This window comes from Pinus tabuliformis, chromosome 3_2 (assembly GCF_031772625.1).
Source record: "Pinus tabuliformis cultivar Carrire ecotype Pingquan chromosome 3_2, CPIR1, whole genome shotgun sequence".
Classification (NCBI taxonomy): Eukaryota; Viridiplantae; Streptophyta; class Pinopsida; order Pinales; family Pinaceae; genus Pinus; species Pinus tabuliformis.
The window spans coordinates 1006486132-1006509361 of record NC_142302.1 but is presented as its reverse complement, the minus strand read 5'-3'; positions in this window follow the sequence as shown (position 1 = coordinate 1006509361).

Sequence of the window (23230 nt, the reverse complement as noted above, 5' to 3'; positions counted from 1 at the left end):
AAGTCATGGAATATTTGAAGGATGGCATAGAATAAAAAATGAGAGGCAACATGGAAGATTTGAAGAATTGTTTTAAAGTAGACATGGAAGGTTTTAAGGAAGGTTTGAAAAATTTGCTACAAGAAATGCTTCCTAATGGCGAAAAGGTATTATATGAAACTCATGATGAGAACAAAAGAAATGTTAATTATGATTTCATAAACTCAAATTTTGGATTGAAGACCCACCATATTCGAAAGATCGATATGAGGAAGTTTGATGGAAAGGATCCAGTAACATGGATACTACAAATTGGGCAATAATTTGATCTTCATAATGTGCAACACACACAAAAGGTACGAATCACAACTTTATATTTAGAACCCAATCAGTTTGTATGGTATCTATGGCTTTGTTCTCGTAAACCACTTGTCACTTGGTTAATTTGTACGGAGGAAATGATAACAGATTATGAGGATACAAAGAGAAACACCTTCTTTAGCCCATTGATAAATCTCTAACAAAAGGGGTCAATGGTAGAGGACATTGAGGACTTCCAAAAATTGAATATAAGGGAAAATGATATTTCAAAGGATCATAGTATTGATGTGTTCATAGGGACTTTAAAGGATAACATCCGACATGAGGTTCTCCTTTGGGAACCTGATTCTTTGGAAAAGGCATTTAGGCTAACAAGAAAAATTGAAAGAAAAATTATGGCAAGAAGGAAGCCTACCACTCACAACGATAAGCGTGGAAATGTTGCTTCCCCTAGCCATCCACAACCTACAAGGTTGACACCACAACAATTGGAAGAAAAAAGAGAAAAATGGATTTTCTACCATTGTGATAGCAAAGACACTAAAGGTCATAAGTGTGTTGAGAAGAAAATATTTTACATAGATTGTGAAGAGGAGGAAGAAAAGGAACAAGAAACTTCAAAAGAAGAGTATGTGCACCAGGAACCAACACTAGAGAAAGAAGAAAAGAATTTGACCTTATCTTGTAATGCATTGGTAGGAATTACAACTCCTCAAACTCTCAAGATAGAAGGACATATCAAGAAGAAAAAGGTAATAGTGTTGATTGATTTGGGTAGTACCCAAATCTTTATTCATTGTAAGATAGCCAAGGAATTGAATATATTCCTATACCCAGCACCAAAGTTTCGAGTGATGGTTGCAAATGGAGGAACTATAAATTTCTCTAGAAAGTGGCATAATATCAAGCTAGCTGATGAGCCCCAAATTGGGTAACTTATTGGGCTCATTTTGCCTAATTATCCTTGTTCAGTCCTTGTTCAATCCTCCATTTTTCATAAATTATGAATTATTTTTTAGTATGTTTATGTCATTTGTACGAATAAGGGTGGTCACTCTTCCTAGGTGGCTAACACATGCTTATTTCAGGTTTTTGGACATATGTTGGAGCAAAACCGAGCAATCATGAGCTAGAAGATAGCCAAGCTTGAGGTGAGGATTCATAGGGGGGTTGTCTATGACATTAAATAGCCCTTCCTCGGGATCTTCATCCCTAAACTTCGAGCTCACAGGCCACCAAAACCGGATCTTGAAGGCAGCGAAGCATATTTTGGAAAAGGGACTGTCTACTAGCAGTTGGACAGCCAAGTCCCCCAGATTTAGGAGGCCTGCTAGGGCCCTCGTGGTGTATAAATGATAAGGCCTCAGCCTTCGAAAAGGAATTTTTTTCGAAACCATTGCATATTTTGCACTACAGTGTTGTTAGCTTTACTTTGTTCTCTTGTAGCCATTTTGGCATAACTCTTGACGTATGACTATTTTTTGATAATGAGAAGCAGTCTGATTTTATATCAACTCTGAGTTTTCTATAGGAGCCATAGCTGTCAGGGTTGGGCCCAACCTGAGAGCCTAAGGCTTCCTTTTTGTACTGTTACCTTTCCCTTATGCATCGTTGTTTTCCTTTTATGCATTTGAAATGTATTTCTGTTGGGCAGATGTAGTTTTGTTGGTTAAATAGGTCACTGTTTATGAATAGAATTGCTTCAGATGTTTAAAATATATTGGTAGGACAATAACAGAAAAAACTCCAAGGAAAGGGTCAACAACACTCTCAGTTTCACCTCATCCTTATTGGACCAGAGGCTGGAATTGAAGAAACAGTGTTGCCCCAACAAAAACACTAGTTTTCTTGACCATGCAATCCTTAGTGTATTGTTTCTCATTTGCAGAAGTTAGTTATGGGTTCAGATATCTGAAATGTTTCTTTGCATGATTGATGTACATGGTTTTCTTTCCAAATAAAGCTATTGTTCATTCATTTTACTGACAGTTAGATTAGATTAGCTAGGACTTTGATTATTTGCAAGACTTTGTTGATTCGGTTAAATGTACACTGTGCAGGGCCTCTCTACCACTCCCTCATCCACCTAAGCTTCATCAGAGCCAGCTGTTCTATCTCCTAGCTAGGTTCCTTGTCTCACACCTGTCCTTTTGCCCACGTAACCCTACCTTCTTGCTCCATCATTGTCTTAGCCTTCTTTAAACCAAGTCAGCCTTCAACACCCTCTCACCACTCCATCCACCAGTCCTTGGGTCACTCCAGGTCCCTATCCTACCTCCCTATCCATTAATGCATCTTCCCTCACTCACCCATCCTCTAAAATCCACTTTTTAAACATCCTGTAGAAATTTCTGAACATCCTGTAGAACCCCTGCAGACTTCCTGTAGAAGCTCACCAATGAGGTTTCTTGATAGCCGAACTTTGTGAAACTCTCCGGAAGGGTGTTAGGGACTCCTTAGACCCTCTCTGAACCTTCCCTACCTCTTCCAAGCATTTATCCTCCTTGATCCACCCCTGCACAATCAAAGAACAGTGAAAGCATATGCATGATGAAACTGACGACTTAATCAAAAATACAAAAATATGTTTTCTTCAGATAGAGGTAGTCTAGACACATGTATTTTACCTTCATAGAAGTAATGGCATCTCTTTCAGTAGTTTTCATTCTCTCCTTTTCATCAGTAGGACTAGCTGGTAGAATTAGGGTTTGCTAGGGTTTGCGTTTTCCTTCAGTTTTTCAATCTCTTTTCGCAAATAGATTAGCTTCCTTCAAGTTAGCTTTCATCCATCAATTAAAAAGATTCTTCTAAGAGCTCATAGAAGTTGGCTTAAGCTCCTATCTGACTTGTGCCAGCTGACCAAGTGACAGCTGCGGCAAGAGCTAGTACTTGTGCATACAACACCATCGCTTCCAAGTTTGTTACGAACTACCGGGTTGATAAAAGTAAAGACGGGAGTCCCAGGAGTTTCAGCATTATTGCTGCAATACTAGAGCCCACCACTAACCATGGGGTAATATGTACTGAAAACTCCAACTCTCTCCATTCCAATGGGTGGTGTTGATGTTATACTAGGAGTCCAATGGTTACAATATTTGGGTATGATAACTATTAATTTTCAAGAACTTTTCTTGAACATTTTTTTTGGAAGGAAAGGAAGTCTAATTAAGGGGTATCAGAGGGAAACCATGAAAGATAATTAGTTCTAATAACGTGAAAAATATTATAAAGAAATAACAGTGGGGCCTAATTGCACAATTATGCTAACTACAGGTTCAAACATCAAAATCATCTATTTCTCCACATATCCAAAAAGTATTGGACAATCATTCCAAGGCATTTGAAACTCCTAAAGGCCTCCCACCTATTTTTGATCATCATCATGCTAATCATTCGATTCCAGGAAGTGTTCCTCCAAACATCAGGCCTTACAGATATCCCTATGCCCAAAAAACTGAAATTAAATGTATGTTTGCAAAAATGATAAAGGCCGGTATAATTCAACCTAGTCAAAGTTATTTTTTGGCTCTAGTAGTATTGGTGCACAATAAGGATGGACCATGATTCATGTGTATGTATTATAGGGAGCTCAACAAGCTCACTATTAAAGATAAATTTCCCATTCCTGTCATTTATGAATTACATGGAGAAATTTACTTCACCAAGTTGGATCTTCATTCACGATATCATCAAATTAGAATGAAGACCAAAGACATTCTGAAAATAACATTTAGAACTCATGAGGGTCATTATGAATTTTTGGTCATGCCTTTTGGCATTACCAATGCACCTTATACATCTCAAGTTTTGATGAATTCCATTTTCAAACCCTTAGAAAAATTGTGTTAGTACTTTTTGATTATATAATAATCTACAACAAGTATTGGAAGGATCATGTTCAACATGTTGTTAGGGTGCTTAAACTATTGGAGGAAAAAAAATTATATGCAAAAACCTCCAAATGTTTCTTTGGAGTAAAAGAGGTGGAATATCTGGGTATATCGTATCTCATGAGGGTGTTAAGGTTGAACCTATCAAAATTAAACCCATTAAGGAATGGAAATATCTGCAGCCATAAGGCATCTGCGAGGATTTCTCGGGTTGATAGGGTATTATCACATGTTTGTTAAGAATTATGGGAGAATAATAGTACCTCTAACAACATTACTAAAGAAAGATTCATTTTCTTTGACTCTAGAAGCAACTAAATCCTTTGAACATATTAAAGAGGAAATGTGCCAAGAACCAGTCTTAGCTATGCCAAACTTCACAAAACCTTTATTGTGGAATGTGATGCCTCAAGAAATGGAATTGGTGTTGTATTAATGCAAGAAGGAAGACCCATTTCTTTTGAAAGTCGTCCAATCAAAGGCAATATTTACACAAACCTATTTATGAGAAGGAAATGTTGGCAACACTACATGAACTAAAGCAATGGAAAACTTACCTAATGGGAAGACACTTCAAGGTAAAAATATATCATGATGTTCTTAAATACTTTTTGGAATAAATATTATCTTCAGAAAAGCAGCAAAAATGGGTCACAAAAATGTTGGGTAATGACTTTGAAATCATCTACAAAAAAGGGAAAAAAATGTTGTTACAGATGCACTCTAAAGAAAGGATGAGGGTGTGGAAGCATTGCTCTGTAACATTTATATTATCCAACCAGATTAGATAACCAAAGCAAGTGGTGAATGGATGAATGACAAAGAAGTGTGGATACTCATTCAAAAGTTGCAACAATATCTTAGTACATCTGACACATTTAGCTAGAAAAATGATTCATTATGGTTCAAAGATCACTTATATCTTTGTAATAATTCCCAACTCAAACAAAATATTGTTTTGGAATTGCACCTCTCCCTTAGGAGGGCACTTAGGATTTTTAAAAACTTACCACATGGTCAAGAAGGAATTTTTTTGGGATGGACATAAATCTATATTCAAAAGTTTGTGCTAGAATGTTTGGTTTCCCAACAAAATAAAGTTGAGACAATTAAGACCACAGGTCTATTATAACCTTTATCCATTCCAAGTCAACATTGGCAGGAGGTTTCGATGGATTTTATCACAAGTTTACCCAAGTCCAAAGGAAAGAGTGTCATCATTGTGGTAGTTGATAGACTTACCAAGTATGCACACTTTTGTGCATTATCTCATCCATTTAAATCCAATACAGTTGCCAATGCATTTATGGAAATAATTCAAAGGCTACATAGAAACCCAAAGATTATTGTAAGTGACAGAGATCCCATTTTAACTAGAAATTTTTGGACAAAATTATTTTCTTGCATGGGTACTCAATTAGCTCATAGTTCATCTTATGATTCTCAATCTGATGGGAAAACTACCACCAGATAGCTTTGCTTCTTTGTCTCTCATAAGAAAACATAATGGGTCAAGTGGTTACCTCTATCTGAATGGATGATATCCTTCCACTTCCATCCACCATCCATCACATCATCTTTAATAAAAAATTCAAAGGTTCAAGAAGTGGAAGATCACATCAAACATCAACAAAAAGTTCTCCAACTCTTAAAGTATAACCTCATTTCAATGCAGAATTAAATGAAATAATAGGCAGATCAACATCACAGTGAAAGAAGTTTTGATGTAGATGACTGGGTACTTTTACGACTACAACCATAAAAACAAATGTACCTCAAACAAGATAAAAAGGATAATAAATTATCACCAACATATTGTGGTCCTTACAAGGTGTTTCAAAATATTGGTATTATGGCATACAAATTGGAGCTTCTGACATCTTCCCGAGTGCACCCAATTTTCCATATTTCATGCTTAAAGAAGGTTATAAGTGACAAGCTCCCAGTTCAAACAATATTTCCAGAACTTGACAAGGAAGGAAATATCATATTGGAACCTAAAGCAGTCAAAGAAACAAGAACTAAAGAACTACAAAATTGATCAATTTCAAAGTATCTCATCAAGTGGACGAACTTACCCGCTAAAGATTCCACATGCAAGGATGAAAATTTTATACAGAAGAATCCAAAACTACTCAAGCATTGAGGACAACAATTTTTTGAAGGAGAGGGGCATGTTAGGTCCCTATAATACTAGTGTAGCCCTTTATTGTTATTATTAATGTAGCCCCCTTATTGTTATTGTTGTGCCCATGTAGTCCCCATATTGTTATTATTGTTCCCCATAGAAGACGACTATTATTATTGTTGTGCCCTTAAAATATTATTTTTATGTAGGTTGTGATTATATTGTGACCCCTTAGACTCCTATATATAGAAAGGAGGTCATGTCATTTGAATCATCCAAGAATTGTTCATTTATGTAATATAAAGGAAGTTTCCCCCTTGAAGAGGATAATTTTTAATTCATTTATCTATCTATTTGTGAGTTGGTTGCATAACATATATTGTTGAAAAATGTAACTAGCTTTGATCTTCATAATTATATTTGAGTCATGATGTAATGTATTTCTCAAAAGAAAGAAAGAAAAATAAATTTTATTGTAAAAGAAATTTACTTACTAAAGCATGGGTTTCATGCCCGGGTCAATGGTTTTTAGGTCAAAGCCTTCATTCAAATTTTTCTAGGGTTTATGTCAACTATTCATGTCCATGTCATAATGTAATAGACCCGTATTGGGCATTGTCAATCAAGAAATAAAATTATTTTTATGTAAAATAGGTCATATAGGCCTCCTCCACTGAGTTAGCCTCAACTTGGACAAGTAGGCCTAATTAAATAAATAAAAATCACTATAAAAGGGTAGAAACTTGACTCATTTGGAGTACATCCACAATAAGTTCAATATTTAGTTAATGGAGGCAGAAATGGTTGTGAAATTCAAGGAAGAGAAAGGAAACCCTAACGAAGGAGAAGGAAGTCTTTGTTAAGCATAGGAAGTCAAATTTTATCTATCCTTGTCTCACACATATGAAGTTTCTAATTTGCTGCAAGAGCCAAAATTACAGTACTATAGCTGGGTCAAATTCTGGAGTAGCTGGGCCAAAATTATGGAGTTGTTAGGGGGTCAAATTAAGGGATATTGTTGGTTTGTAACTACTAGACACGAAGAAACTACTAAAGGTTGTTAAATCATATTGGAATATTGACTTGGTGGAGGAGGAAAGTATTTTATTTAGTTCTAAGGTCCTCGTTACTAGACACGAAGACACTACTAAAGGTTGTTGAATCATATTGGAATATTGACTTGGTGGAGGAGGAAAGTATTTTATGTAGTTCTAAGGTCCTCATTTGGAGTACATCCACAACAAGTTCAATCTTTAGTTAATGGAGGCAGAAATGGTTGTGAAATTCAAGGAAGAGAAAGGAAACCCTAACAAAGGAGAAGGAAGTCTTTGTTAAGCATCGGAAGTAAAATTTTACCTATCCTTGTCTCACACATATGAGGTTTCTAATTTGCTGCAAGAGCCAAAATTACAGTACTATAGCTGGTGTTAACACCCAGGTTGTTCCCTATGACTCCCAAGGGAATACGGCCGGGGTAACCACTAACCAATCTTTGGATCACTGTTTCTAGCCAAACTGTGATCAGAGAGGGCTCTCTCTTTATGATTTGTCTCTGTTATGATGGTGTTTTAGGCTAGCTATTATGCTCAGGTTTTGGTTTATGTTTTGGTTGAAGGATTCCCTTCAGGTCTTATGATGCAGTGTTTAGACAGTACAATACCATTGGGCAATGGAGTCTGAAGTTGTGAAGTGATCTGATACGCTGGTTTGGTGGTGCTCAAACTATAGGGCCTATTGTGTATTTTAAACAGACAAACTAGATCAAATGGTGATGTATGTCAACCAACAGAAAGCAATTAAGGATTTTCTATTAAGTTGGTGGGATGAAAGTGAGCGCACTGCACAGGAGCAAAAGTCGAATTCCTGAGACAAAGGCCACTGTGAAAGATGTATTCCGTAAGTGCAGCATTCAAGAATTACACTTAACTAGATTACAGCTGAAGAAAACATTGATAAACAACGCAGATTGAACTCAGGTTACTCTATGAATAAATCCTGAAAGCTATTCTTTTTCCTTGTTGCTTAGTATTGAAAACGGATAACATATATGGATTTTAACAAACAACTAAATAACAGAGAGAGATACAGAGACTTATTGTATGATGAAATACACAGGGATCCAGTAGTTATCAACAGACACCAGAACGCATCCAACACCTCAGAAATCCGAGAAATTCCATTGCTTTGCTCTATTAACTTCTGAAAAGGATTACAGCATAAGAACTTCTTCAGGAGAAATCAACAACAACCCTTGCAAACTCATGCGAAGGGGACTTTATAGTAGTGCTTATACAAAATATCTCAGGCATTGAGTCATCCGAGAGAGAAAATATCTTCATAAATGCGTACAGAAAGTAGGAAAAGAAGTTATTGCAACTTTGAATGCAGCATAAATGCTCTTTATGTCTGTCAGAGGATGATTTGACCTTTGGAGGTCACTGAGTCGGTTGAGCCGCTCTGTTTTAATGCTGAAATAGTGTGTCTTTATTTCTTGCTGCGCTGTATCTTCTCGGCCTTGCTACCTGTGGTTTGCAATTTCTGCTTTGTTGGCCGATATCTTTGCTGAGTTGGCTCAGCCCTTCCATCTTTGCTCTGTATGCTTATCTATCAAAATTCTGCCTGTGTATGATTTTTTTGTAAACTGAAAATTAATATTACAAGTTTTGGCTTGACAATATTATGTGTGTCAAATTCTTCCAGACTTCTGGTGGGGGCAATTGGTGCTTCACAATTGCCTCTATGGTTTCATCTGCCTCTCTATACTTGAAAAAATTTGGAGGTGCATCAAACAGATGGTTGATCTCATTCATAATGAAAAACAGGTTGACCACCCTATCATATAAAGTTTGCCCTGATGCTGGTCCTGTTTCTGTTGAAGTACTGGGCTGTCTTGCAATTTGTGCTACAGCATAGGCATCAACCCTCTTGGTGTAGTTTTCAAGGGTAAGCAGTCTACCTACACTGCTTAATATGCTGGGGAGGCCTCTGTTCTCTAATGCCTGAAATCTGTCCATGAACTTGTTGATTTCAGTCTGCATATCCTGGGTTCTTCTTTCCAATGTTCCAATCAGGTTCCGCAGTGTCAGGACCCTTTTAACCATTGAGATGGTCTCAGTTCTGTGAACAATCCCCATTGTAGCCAGTTGAGAGCTTGTCTTGTTATTTAAAATATTTATCATTCTAGTAGCAGCATCAGGCATGTTTCCAAGGCTAGCTCTAGCTCTGTGTATTTCCTTGTTTGCCTTTACAATGAGTATTGATTGTTCATCCATAGTCTCAATATACTGCCACTGATTTGTGATGGACCGGCCAATATTGCCCCAAAGGACTGCTTTTAGCTCTGCTGTCACTTTTTCTAATGTGAGCTCTTTCTCAAGCTCAGTTATCCTCTTCTTTAGAGCTTTTATTTCTCGTTCCTTTGCAGCTTCATTCTGCTTGCTCTTATCATATCTCTCATTTACTTTAGCCAAGGATTCTTTGGCTGAATTGAGCTCTAACATTTGAGCTTCTAGGACTTGGATTTCATTTCGGAGCTTCTGCATATCCAGACTATGAGTCTCCTCTGTTGTTGGTGCAGTTGTCGATGTAGTTGGTGCTGTAGGCCCTGTTTGCAGAGGAGGAGGGACAGTTGTCGGAGGAGTTTCCTCAAGATTGATGATTTCAGGAGGAGGCTGGGAGGTTTGCCCTTCTTCTCTTTGCTTCAATGCTGCCTGTAGTGCTGCCTTTGCAGCCTCTGACTCTCCTAGTTGTTCTTGCGTTTGCATAAGCTGCTTATAGAGAGATATCATCAGATCTGTGGCATCTTTTTCAAGCCTTTGTTGAGCAATCTCATCTGTTTGAGGGTGGATTGTGGCTGGGAGTTTGATTTTCCTCCTCAATGCTGTTAGGTCTGCATCTCTCAACTTCAATATTTTTTGGATACCCTTAATATCCTTGGGATCATGTCCCATCTCAATAATGATATCTTCTAAGGACCTGATTCTGTTGTCCTTTGCCTGGGATGATGCCCTTTCCAACTCCAGCTGAGAGGCTGTATTATTAAGGCTGCTTTTTAGTTTGTAATTCTCCAACGTTTCATCTGCCAAGGAGGCATACACCATCTCACCAGTCTGTTTGTGCAGTTCAATTTTGTCCATTGGGTGTATGTCTTTGGCCATGACCTCCAGGTTGGTCCTGAGGTAATCTGAGGAAGATTGAGGCTGCAGTGTTGTGGGCATAAAGTGACTCATGATCATTTTGCCTTCACTTACATCAAAGGCAGACATGAGTCTTTGCTGATTGGAAGGAGCCATATTTAACAGATGATTGTACATCTGAACTTTGATGGGGTCACTCCTCCTTTTGATGTCTATAAATTGCTGTTTGATGCTTACTTGTCCTTCTCTTTGCTGGCTGGAGGAGCTGACCTCTCCTCCTAGAGCTCTGTCCTGTTCATGCTGGAAGGAACTAGCTGAAACTTCTCTGCTGGGTGGGCCCATGCCCATTGCTTGCCTTATTGCTATGTCATCCTCTGGAAAGTCATTCAATCTTTGTCTTTTCTCTCCCTGGTCGATGGATGAAGTCAGAGGAGTATCTCTGTCCCTTTTTCTGGTTAAGTCCTCCTTTTGTGGGGTTTGGAGGACCGAGGCATCAAAGGTGGTCTCTGGCCTAGGAGGCACTATATTTTGAGCCTGTTGCTCAGTGGAACTTGGAGCATCAATCCCTTTTTCTTGCTGCAATGGCTGTTGTTTGTTTTGTTGCTCCTCTTCTTACTGCTGCCCTTCTCCCTGCTGCTCCATCTCTTCTTATTGCTGCAGCAACGTTTCCACTTGCTCTTCTGTCAAAGGAGGTGGCTGTTCCACCTGCTTTTCTTTGCCTTTGCTGGCTGTCTGTACCGTGTTCCCGGCAGCTTGCTGCTGTGTTGTTGATGATGAAGTGACTGCTCCTGGGTGCTTTCTATATGTAGAGGGAACCTGTACACAAGTTTCCAAGTCAGCTTCCTTTTGTATATTTCTAGCCTCTTTTTCTAGCAGTTCTTCCTCAGTAAATTCCTCTTCTAATGTGCCCTCTTTCCAGCTCAGTGTGTTGGCATACTGCTCAATTTCAGGTTGCCTCACATGTGAATAGATACCCAATTTGTACCTTATTCTTCTGAGGGAAACAAAGTGATTGGGGTCATATGGTGTCCACTCAAAGCTAGTTTGCAGCCTGAGTGTCTGTAGGATCTGATTTGCTTCTTTCCATCCCTCTTTTGTGTTATATAGGAATGGGCCCAGCTGGTTCCTTATCTTCAATTGAGCTCTCTTGTTGTTACTCTGGAAGTGAAGATAGTCGGCATTCCAAAATTGCCTGAAGTATTCTAGGGCAAACAGTCTCATAGGGACATACCTTGGCAGCCTATAAGGTCTCAACTGACAGCCATAAACTCTGATCACTGTGTGGTGTTGGTAAAAGTACCAATCACCTATGCTGTAGGATTTGCTCAAATGGAGAATTCTCCTCATGTCATCAGTTAGTCTTGGAGGAGGAACACCATATAATACTGTCATAGCTGGATGAATGAACATGTCTATGAACTCACAGTATGTGTATGGTGACACTGAGACATGATGGAACACAGGTGTCCAGAACACCACTGACCTCGGATTTCCCTGGGCATTGACTTGTTTCAAGGGAATGGAGAAGCTGCCCGGTTGATAAAACAGAAAGAGATGGTAGATGTATGAAGTGTATCTGAACAATCTTTCCCTTTGCAGATCCATTAGCTGCTCATGGATCCTGTCTGCAATATATGTGGCATAGTCATAATGCACAGTTGGAGGCTTTCCAGGAGAGAATATGGACAGCACTGCCATTATAGTTTCATCCACATCCTCAAATCCCTTGAAGCCTAGGACATAGCTGATCAAGTCCACCAGCATCTTGCCCAAGTCATTTAAGTATGGGTATCCAATAGGAGGAGCTCTGATGGCTTCAGAGCCTGATTTTATAAACAGCTGGTTGATTTTGACAATCTGGTCATTTGTCAAGTTTCTTCCCTTCTTTATCAAGTTCTGCATATAGAGGGGAGTCAATGGCTTTGCTGTGTGGAAATGCAGCATCTCATTTATGCTTTCTGGGGTGATATGGAATAGAACTGAGCCTGTAGGGCTGAGAACAGCTCTTTGGCCTGGATCATAGCACTCTTGGCATCTGAAGATCAACTCTGGCATAGGATTTACCTGAGGGAGGTTATAAATAGGCAAGTTTGAGTCCCAAATCCCCAGGATGTCAGCTCCATTAAGGTGCTGGGCTTTCAACTCCTTCAGCATCTGAATATTATATTTGGAGCCCAATGGAAACCAGTCTAACATCTGGTATTCCATATCTCCCAGGGCTTTCCATTCCAATTCCTGGTGAGGGGCATTGAGTGGCTTGACGTTTAGTGCAGTTGGAGCATCCATTGTAATTGAACTGTTTGCAGCAGGCAGACCAGTTCAGGAGTGATTTACCACAATGCAAGTGGGTTACAGGTATCAGAGGGGAATTAGCCCAAGAGTAAGTGAAATATGGTATGAATTGGGGATTGTAACACTGTCAGGCCTTACTTTGTCTTCCTTAGTAGGTGAATTCAATGTAAATAAGCTTTTCGCGAAAGCACGAACATAATACTGCTTATTTGTGATAATGAAGGAAAACAAGGCTCAGCTGGTGTTTTTCGAGGTGTTGATTGAAAACAGAGGTCTGTAGAGGAAATTCACTGGTGAATTATGAGTTTTGATATCCTTTTAAGCTTCCTGTGCGATTTTATAGACAACTGCAGGGGTACGGAGGTAGATGATGAAGAATACCTGGTAAACAGTGAGCGAAAGACGCGTATGCGTGCAGGACAGGTACTCTGGAGGTCTCCTTGGCCGATTGAGCAGGTTGGCGGATTTCAGAACGTAAACAGCATGCAATGGAAACAGTAACAGAATGAGCGAAAAGTACAAAAAAATTGCGTTTTTTGGCTAAATATGGACATTTTGCAAATTTGGCGCTATTTTGTGATGACGTCAGCGTGACGTCATTGGCGGGGTCAAGGTCGGATGACGTCAGCTGACGTCATCGGGTGACGTGGCGGGATACTGTTGGTCCATGGGGGATGGTGCGGTGGCAGCCACATCGACGGAGGGGCGGACAAAGGACTGATGCGATGGCGGGGTGGAAGTGACGTGGGCATGACGTGGGACAATAACTTGGCGGTTAGGGCCGTGACGGTTACGGTTGTGGATAGCCGCCACGGTCTCTCGGGGCGGTTAGGGTACGGCCCCGCTATTGTCAGAGCTTGCTCCGAGAGTCCTCAATGAGCGACGCGTGGCCGCGCCGTGACGTGACGCAACGTCACTTTCTCGGGCGCTAAATGTCCGCCGCGGGGGCTGCTCCGATATTGATATGGACCGTCGGATCTCTTGGATCTGATCCGACGATGGGCGGGGTATTGATGTGCTCGGGGGATATGCGTACGGGCGGAAACCATTCGAATGTGGGTTTTCATAATGTTTTCAATGCATTTCAAAAATAAACCAAATGCATGCGCCAACTTTGGTTTATACGGTTAGAAGTGGGTTTTTTGGGTCTTCTCGTGATTTGAAAGGGGTTCATGGGTAAAGGGGATTTATAAAGGTTTTCAATGCGCAATAATGCAGGCCCGAGACTTTGGACAAGAGCAAGGTGGGTATTTGGGGTTATCTTTGCAAATGAAGGGGGTATAGGTAAAACAAGGTTATTTATGGGGCTTCTTTTGGCAAATGAAGCTTTCCAAGGGGCCAAATGACTTCAGAAGAGGGGAGGGGTTTAGGGTTAGGTTCATCAAAGTGACCAGATGCCATTTGATCCCTGATACAGAACTTATTGGCTATAATACCAAGGGGAGGGATATTTATACAAAATTTGGGGTTTATACACCATGGTGTTAGGTACTAGTAGGGGAAAAAGTACTGTAGGGGATTTACATAGTAATGTTGGAGTCAATATGGATGAAGGGGTAAATGGAGGGGAAACCACTAAGCTTATTTGAAGCTTACTTAGTTTAGAGAGTATATCAAAATGAAAAGATTTTTAGACAAGAAATGTGGCTTTTGAATGAACAAGAACCACCATGAAACCATGATCTTCTTCCATGAATCTCAGCTGATGAAGGGATGTTAGTAATAAATTGGAAGGGGGAAGGAGGGAGGTTAGTCATGCTCCTTGCTGTAACTTGATGGAGGTGAACACCTTGTCAATTAATTGACTTTACTCTGGTAAACACAATTAACATATGTGTAATGGTAAAGATAACCTTTCTGCAACCCCAACTACTTACCCAGCTACTTACCTAGCATTTTTTATTTCTCCTTGGAGGGTGCACTTGGACTTGCAAACCCTTACTTGCCTTTTCTTTTCTTTGGCTTTTTCTTTGTTTTTTCTATCTGCTTCTACCCTTATCTCTTCCAAGGTCCCAGATTAAGCTGTTGGGAGCCTTTTCTTCTCTACCTGAACTACTTGTCCGCCAAGATTGAACAGTTTGGACAGACTCCTTTCTCTATTCTACAACTGCAAATTTAAACCATGGAATGATCCATATTAGACTTTTGGACCATCCATTAAAATTTTGAGTCCATACCAAGCTATTAGCACCGATCAAAAAATCCTAGGAAATATGTGATCTTTGAATCATCAAAGCAGAACATATTTGGACCTTCCATAGCCAATCATGAAATATGAAACCTATTGGTATAGGTAGCTAACAGCTGGGTCAAATTTTGGAGTAGCTGGGCCGAAATTATGGAGTTGTTAGGGGCCGAAATTAAGGGATATTGTTGGTTTGTAACTACTAGACACGAAGACACTACTAAAGGTTGTTGAATTATATTGGAATATTGACTTGGTGGAGGAGGAAAGTATTTTATTTAGTTCTAAGGTACTCGTCTATCTCAATTTTATTAGTGGAATATTTTGACTGAGTTTTCCCCTAGAGAGGGGTTCTAGCCCTGGTTGAGTGCCTACATATAGTGTCAATGATCTTCATGTTTTGTTTTGATGATTTCTTGATGAAACAAAAATAAAATAATAACATAAAGAAGACTATAAGAATACAAGAATAACACCAGTAATTATCAACATAAGAAAATATTTTTTCCTTTCTAATTTTTTAACATACACCTATGTAATTTATTCCTATATCCAAGGTGTTATTAATCATGTCATAAATAAAAATTTCAATCCTTAATAATGTCAACACACATCCACAAAATAGTCTCATTCACTTCTCTTATGTCAACTTACAAAATGCATGACCAAATCATAGGTACATGATTCTCCCTTTAGTAGGCTTGAATTTTATAACATATGAAGATCATGCATGTCACATATAATCATTGTAATTTCATAATGAAAAAGAATAGCTAGAAAATATTTAGTATGATTTATACAAATCATTGTTCCTCATTGTAATTGTTGTGTTAAATGTAACATGGTTTATTAAATGACCTAGAAAGGTAGTCCACTACTATTCCCACCAACACTAATGGATTTACTAGATATGTTTTCCATGGGATGTAAAGTAGATAGTTCCATGGTGCTCTCTTAAGGTATTTTATGGTGTAAAGATCACCGGTTTGAAACTCCATGTGAAAAAATCCAACCATGCTACAGGTTGGTGTGGTTTAGGTCGAGTGTGACCCTCAAGTGATTTTGATGACTTAAATTTCCCTAGGCTACGAATACTCAAGCCGTAGGCTAGTTGTTCTATTCAGCTAAAGACTCACAAAAACTATCAAATACAAAAAAAATGGATTCAATAGATAGGTTGACTTCTCCTCCCTTTGAGCAGGGTATTATTTTTGTAGAGTGTAAGCATGTCAAACTCTTTTTTTATTTTTTCGCATGGCTATTTTGACTCTTATCAATCAACCTTATTTAACAATTTTCTTAAACACTACCATGTTAGTCCCACCTCCTTTTCCACTAGTGTCATCCATAATCATATTTTGTATGTATGATTGAAACTCAAGAATGAGACTTCACTCGCAACTACTCCAATAACTTGATGATGAACTTCTTCTTCAACAACAATTACGCGATATAGATAACAAAAATTCAATCATGTCTCATCCCATTTTTCATCCACCATCCACTTTATAATTTCCTTTCACCTATTTTAAGGATATATTAATTTATTGTGTCAAGAGGTGCTCTACAACCAAGTATGGGGTAGATGTCAAACGTAAATGTTTAACATTTAACATTTAACACTTATGCCCAAAAACCATAACTTATTTCACAATCAAAATATTTTATAACAATATGACACCATTCTTAACCATGGATATTCACCCCTGCTTTACTATGGATATTATAAACATGTAAATAGGCTTTGTTACAATACCATGGCTTATCATTACCACATGCCCAAAAAACATAACTTATTTCACAATCAAAATATCTTATAAATATGTTTATTTTAATTTAATTTTATAACATTTTTTTAATTAAATCTAAAAAGAAAAAGGTTATAATTACTTTTGAGATATATCTAAACCCTCTATCCTCCAGGATACTAAAAAGATTCCCAAAGAAATTAAATAAAGGTTATAATAAAATAAAAATGAGAATAGTTTTATATATAAAGATGTGAAATTTATATAATATAAATATATATTAAGAACCAATATAGCTCCATATTAACTAAGTATCCAAGTGATGAGAGCAATTAAAATGACTAACAATAATAAAAGAAAGATGATCCACGATTGTTTTAAGTTTTCATTATTGTATTTTCTTTAACATGATTGATCCAAAATATAGATTTAATATTTTTCAACCAATTGAGTTTTTTTAATTTAGATATGTAGAAATTTCACCTGTAGATCAACTTATATATGCAATATCCTAAAGCATAATACTAGATCTACTTCTACCATAAACTTTGTGGAAGCTTAAACACATATGAGCAGAACCAACCAAGAACAGACATAACTTAGAATGAGAAGAAATCAACCATAACACAGAAGATATAACACTGGGGAAAGCAACAGCCTAAAACCCCAACTTTTTATTATCATACAAGTGGAAATCTTGTTCAATTTACAAAAAGAATTAGCGCTCAAGCTATCCTGCTCTCTTTGCAATCAAACAATACAACTCACAAACTGAATAAACATCCAATATGTCCTCCTCAAGCCCTCCAAGCCTCTTATTTCCTTGTGCAGTTTCGCTTGGGGTCCAGTGATGCCACATGTGTGAATTGGCCTCATCACATTCACTAAACTGAAGAAGTAACTGTGCAATCTCCAAGGAAAGAATTCCTTCTACATGCAAGAGATATTCACAATGGAATATTCCTGCAACTAATAGTACACTGTCCCTCCATGTAATCTCAATTGGGTCTCTGACTAAACTGACATGCATGAGTTATTCATGAGAGAATACTCAGTTATCTGAAGTGCAGTAGTTACATGCATGCAAGCATTAACTAACTAAACTCACATTAATTTAAACAAACTATTTAAATGAAACTAACTGGACTTGACGTAGTTAACTGAGCTAACTAATTACAACTCATAATTAAAACTCATCCTTATCCTTTAACTAATGGATAAATCCCTTAATCAAAGGAGAAATTGTTGCATGTCCTCACATAGACTTCATGTTCATATTTCATTAACTAATTAACTCAAGATGAATTAATTAATTAATTTACAAAGAGTTGCTAAGTTCAAATTCGAATTTTACTTCACTATTTTAGTTTAGGGACTGACTAAAATAAAAAGGTATCCCGAAATGTTATTTATAGAAAAGCTATTTTTAGCACTTTCACTTTTCATCCATTGTTGTTAAGATCAACATTGGCAGAACTACTATTTATAGCAAGGCTATTTATAGCAATGTTATTTTTAGAATTTTCTATTTTAGCATTTCTTGTTGCTATTTTCAACACTCCCTCTCAACAAGAAAGGGATTATCAATCACCCCAATCTTGTCTCTGTGGAACTCGAACTTGCATTTTGACAATGCCTTAGTTAAAATATTTGCATCTTATTCCTTGGTCGAAACATAGCACAACAACATGATCCTCTTGACCATATAGTCTCGTAGATGATGGTAACGAATATCTATGTGCTTGGACCTGTCATGAAACACTGAATTCTCAAAGTTTTATGCAACTTTGGTTATCACAATATATCACTGTAGGATCCATCATCTGACCAAACAATCCCATTAGAATCTTCCGCATCCAAATGGCCTTGCATGCCGCCTACTTGGGAGCCATGTATTCAGCCTCTGCTAAGCTAAGTGCAATTGATCTTTGTTTCCTGCTGTACCAGGAAACTGCAGTTGAACCAAGGTTGAAGATTCCTCTAGAATTGCTCTTCCGATCTGATGGACTCCCTAGACAATCAGCATCCATGAAGCCTTGTAACTTCACTCCCTCTGTCCGTATATACCACAATCCGTACTGAGTCATGCCTCTGAGGTATCTCAGCACATGCTTCGCTGCCTTCCAAAATAGCTTGGTTGGCTAAACCATAGCTTGACTCAGCTGGTTCACTGCAAAGCACAAATTTGGTCGTGTGTTCACTAGATACATAAGTGAACCCACAAGTTGCTGATAAACAGTAGCAGCTATTACCTCACTTGAAGTAGCATCCTCCTTCCTCCAGTTACCAGCTAGAGGAGTCTCCATGGATTTGCACTTCTCCATGTGAAAGTGCCTGAGTATCTCATTGGCATACTTGCTTTGAGACACAAATACTTTCCCATCTTTCTGCCACACTTCCATGCCTAGAAAGTAGTGCATGAGGCCCATGTCCTTCATCTCAAACTCTCTTGCAAGGTCCTCCTTGCAAGATTTGATTAGATGATCATCACCTGTCAAAATCAGATCATTGAAATAGTTGTCGATCCTGGTATACCAAGCACGGGGTGCTTGCTTCAGACCATACAGTGCTCGCTTGAGTCGGTAAACATGTGACTCATGATCGAAGGTCTCAAATCCTTTGGGCTACTCAATGTATACCTCTTCCTCAATATTCCCATTGAGGAACGTCATCTTCACACCCATCTGATGGATATTCCAACCCATCTGAGCTGATAGATCTAACATCTATCTGATAGATGAGTACCTTGCTATAGGAGCAAAGGTCTCATTAGTCAATCCCCTCAACCTGTGAGAAACCTCGGGCAACGAACCTTGCCTTGTGTTTCTCAACACTGCCATCAGTTGCCTACTTTACCTTGTAAAGCCATCAGGAACTAACCACTGACTTGTCCCCTGGTCTAGGGACAACATCCCACACACTGTTTCATATGATAGAATCATACTCTTCTACCATTGCATCAACCTAGACTGGTTGTTGCACTGCTTCCTGAAGAAGAAGGTTCAGACGCTACACACTCCCCAACTAGGGCCATGTAGCTAGTGTATTGCTAGGGAGATCTCCTCTGTCTGTGTTGAGAAGATGGCTACTCCACATTCTCTCACACATCTAGCATCAATCTATCAGCTTCCCGTGAGCATTTCTACCCGTCTCTGGAAGACTCTCTAGGAGTGGTGGTCTCCACTTCTGGATACTCTACATGTGGCTGCTCTGCATCATCAGGAGGCTCCTCCTCCTTTGGAACTAAAAGTTCCTCCTCTGCATGAAAATTAATCTCCCTCTCAAGGGACACTCACATGGCTCTCTGCTCGTCGAACTTTAGATCCCTACACACTACGGTCCTCTGACTGGCAAGCAGAAACACACAATAGTTGTGGGGTGTATCTATGTACCCCACAAGTATCCCCAACTCAGTTGTTGGGTCTAGTTTCTTCCAAGCATCTTTGGTCACATGATAGTAAACTAATGAACCAAATATGTGAAAGTGACTCACATCTAGTCACTTCCTGGAAAAGGCCTCCATAGGTGTCTTCATCCCCAAGATACAGTGAGGACTTCTATTTTATAAGTACACTGCTGTATTGCATGCCTCATCCCATAAATGAAGTGGTAGGCTTTGGTCATGCAACATCACTCGAGCTGCTCCCACTATAGATCTGTTCTTCTTTTCGGCCACCCCATTCTGTTGTGGGTTATGGGGTGCCGCTAGTTCCCGTTTAATTCCTTCTGCTGTGCAGAAGTCTTTAAACTACTGGGAAACATACTCTCCACCATTATCACTATGCAAGGCTTTTATTTTCTTTCTAGATTCTTTCTCTACCAAGGTTTTAAACTCACAAAACCTTAATAAGGTCTGATCCTTCTTTTACATAAATTAGATCCAACATCTACGAGAAAAATCATCAATAAAAATAACATAGTACCTTTGTTTAGCGGTGGAGGCTGTAGAGAATGGTCCACATACATCTGAGTGAACTTGCTCCAGGATTGCTCCAGCTCTATTATCCTGATCCTAAAAGGAATATTTTGCATACTTACCCAGGTTTGACCCTTTTCATGTATCTGTTTGCTCCAGTTTTCCCTTGGGTAAGCCAGTAGAAATTTGTTGCATGATCTTCAGGGTTCCATGGTGCAAGTGGCCCAGCCTTCTATGCCATAGCTTGCCAACATCTTGGCTTTGCACCAACTCAGCTTTGTAACTCAATGCAGCGCAGTCATATACCTCCAACTTGTAGAGATTCTTTACTCGAATCCTAATTCACTTGGTCTATCTGGTGCCGATATGCCTCAGGAAAAATTTTCCCTTACTAAATACTACATCATAGCCCTTATCTTCTAGCATAGCAATAGACACAAGATTCTTTTTCAGACCTGGTACATACTTGACATCAGTTAGGGTGAGGGGAGCTCCATGCTCCCTCTGAAACACAACTGTGCCTTCACCTTAAACACGATACTTTCCATCATCACCCATTTAGATTCACATTTGGAGATCCTTATCCTCCAATGTACTGAAAAGATTCTTGTCACCTAACATGTGGAAAGAAGCTCCACTGTCCAAGTAACAAACACCTCTCACCATGGATGAAACCATGCATGCAATAAGAGAGAAATCCAACTCAAACTGTGAGTCTAGTGCATTACCATCAGATCCCTTGGAGGAACCCTTCTTGGATTTCTTTTGTGGACAATTCGTAGCATAATGGCCCACTTCATGACAATGAAAGCATCACACTTTAGATTTGTCAAACTTCTTCCCACCATGAGAAGATTTGGATTGGGACATCTTCCCTTTCCCTTTGTTAGCTTTACTTGCTAAAGCTAGATTTTCTTCATCATCTTGTTTTGATGAAGATCCATCCCTGGTGCTTCGCCTTATCTCCTCCTGCATTAGGTTCAACCAAAGTCGTTCCCAATTAGGTAGTTTCTCTCTTCCGTTTACCAAGTCTTGGTAACTATGCCAGCTCTTAGGAATTCCGAGGAGTTCTAGACTCACCATGTCGTCATCAGTGGTCATGATCCCTACTCTTCCAAGCTCATCCCTGCAGGTGGTGAGCTTGTCCAAGAATGTAGAGATCGTGTCAGCCTTTTCACACTTCATTTTCTGAAGCTTTTCTTTCAGCGCGAGCTTCCTCTGATCGCTGCTATTATGATATAAATATTTCAATGTTTTCCACATCAAAAACAATGTTTCCTTCCCATGGAGGCTCGAGACAATGTGGTCAAAATATCTACATCCTGTTCCTCGATCGAAACATAGCGCAACAACATGATCCTCTTGACCACACAGTCCTGTAGATGATGGTAAAGGATATCTATGTGCTTGGCCCTATCATGAAACATTGGATTCTCAGATATTTTTATGCAACTCTGGTTATCACAGTATATTACTGTAGGATCCATCATCTGACCAAACAATCCCACTAGAATCTTCCACATCCAAATGGCCTCGCATGTTGCCTGACTGGTAGCCATGTATTTAGCCTCTGCTGAGCTAAGTGCAACTGATCTCTTCTGGTTATCACAGTATATCACTATAGGATCCATCATCTGACCAAACAATCCCACTAGAATCTTCCACATCCAAATGGCCTCGCATGTTGCCTGACTGGTAGCCATGTATTTAGCCTCTGCTGAGCTAAGTGCAACTGATCTCTGTTTCTTGTTGTACCAGGAAACTGCAGTTGAACCAAGGTTGAAGATTCCTCCAGAAGTGCTCTTCCAGTTTGATGGACTCCCTACCCAATCAGAATCCATGAAGCCTTGTAGCTTCACTCCCTCTAATCGTCTATACCACAATACGTACTGAGTCGTGCCTCTAAGGTATATTAGCACATGCTTTGCTACCTTCCAAAATAGCTTGGTTGGCTAAACCATAGCTTGACTCAGCTAATTCACCACAAAGCACAAATCTAGTCGTGTGTTCACTAGATACATAAGTGAACCCACAAGCTACTGATAAACAGAAGCAGCTACTACCTCGTAGCATCCTCCTTCCTCCAGTTACCAGCTAGAGGAGTCTCCATGGGTTTGCACTTCTCCATGTGAAAGCGCTTGAGTATCTCATTGGCATACTTGCCTTGAGACACAAATACTTTCCCATCTTTCTGCCACACTTCCATGCCTAGAAAGAGTGCATGAGGCCCATGTCCTTCATCTCAAACTCTCTTGCAAGATTTGATTAGCTGATCATCACCTGTCAAAATCAGATCATCGACATAAAGTACAATAATCAATGGCTTACCTTCTACCATGATGTGATAAAGGTTCGCATCTACTTCACTCTTGGTGAAGCCCAGTCTGGTGAAATAGTTGTTGATCCTAGTATACCAAGCACGGGTTGCTTGCTTCAGCCCATACAGTTCTCACTTGAGTCGGCAAACATGCAACTCATGATCAATCTTCCCATTGAGGAACGTCGTCTCCACATCCATCTGATGGATCTTCCAACCCATCTGAGCTGATAGAGCTAACATCGATCTGATAGATGAGTACCTTGCTACGGGAGCAAAGGTCTCATTGCAGTCGATCCCTCAACCTGTGAGAAACCT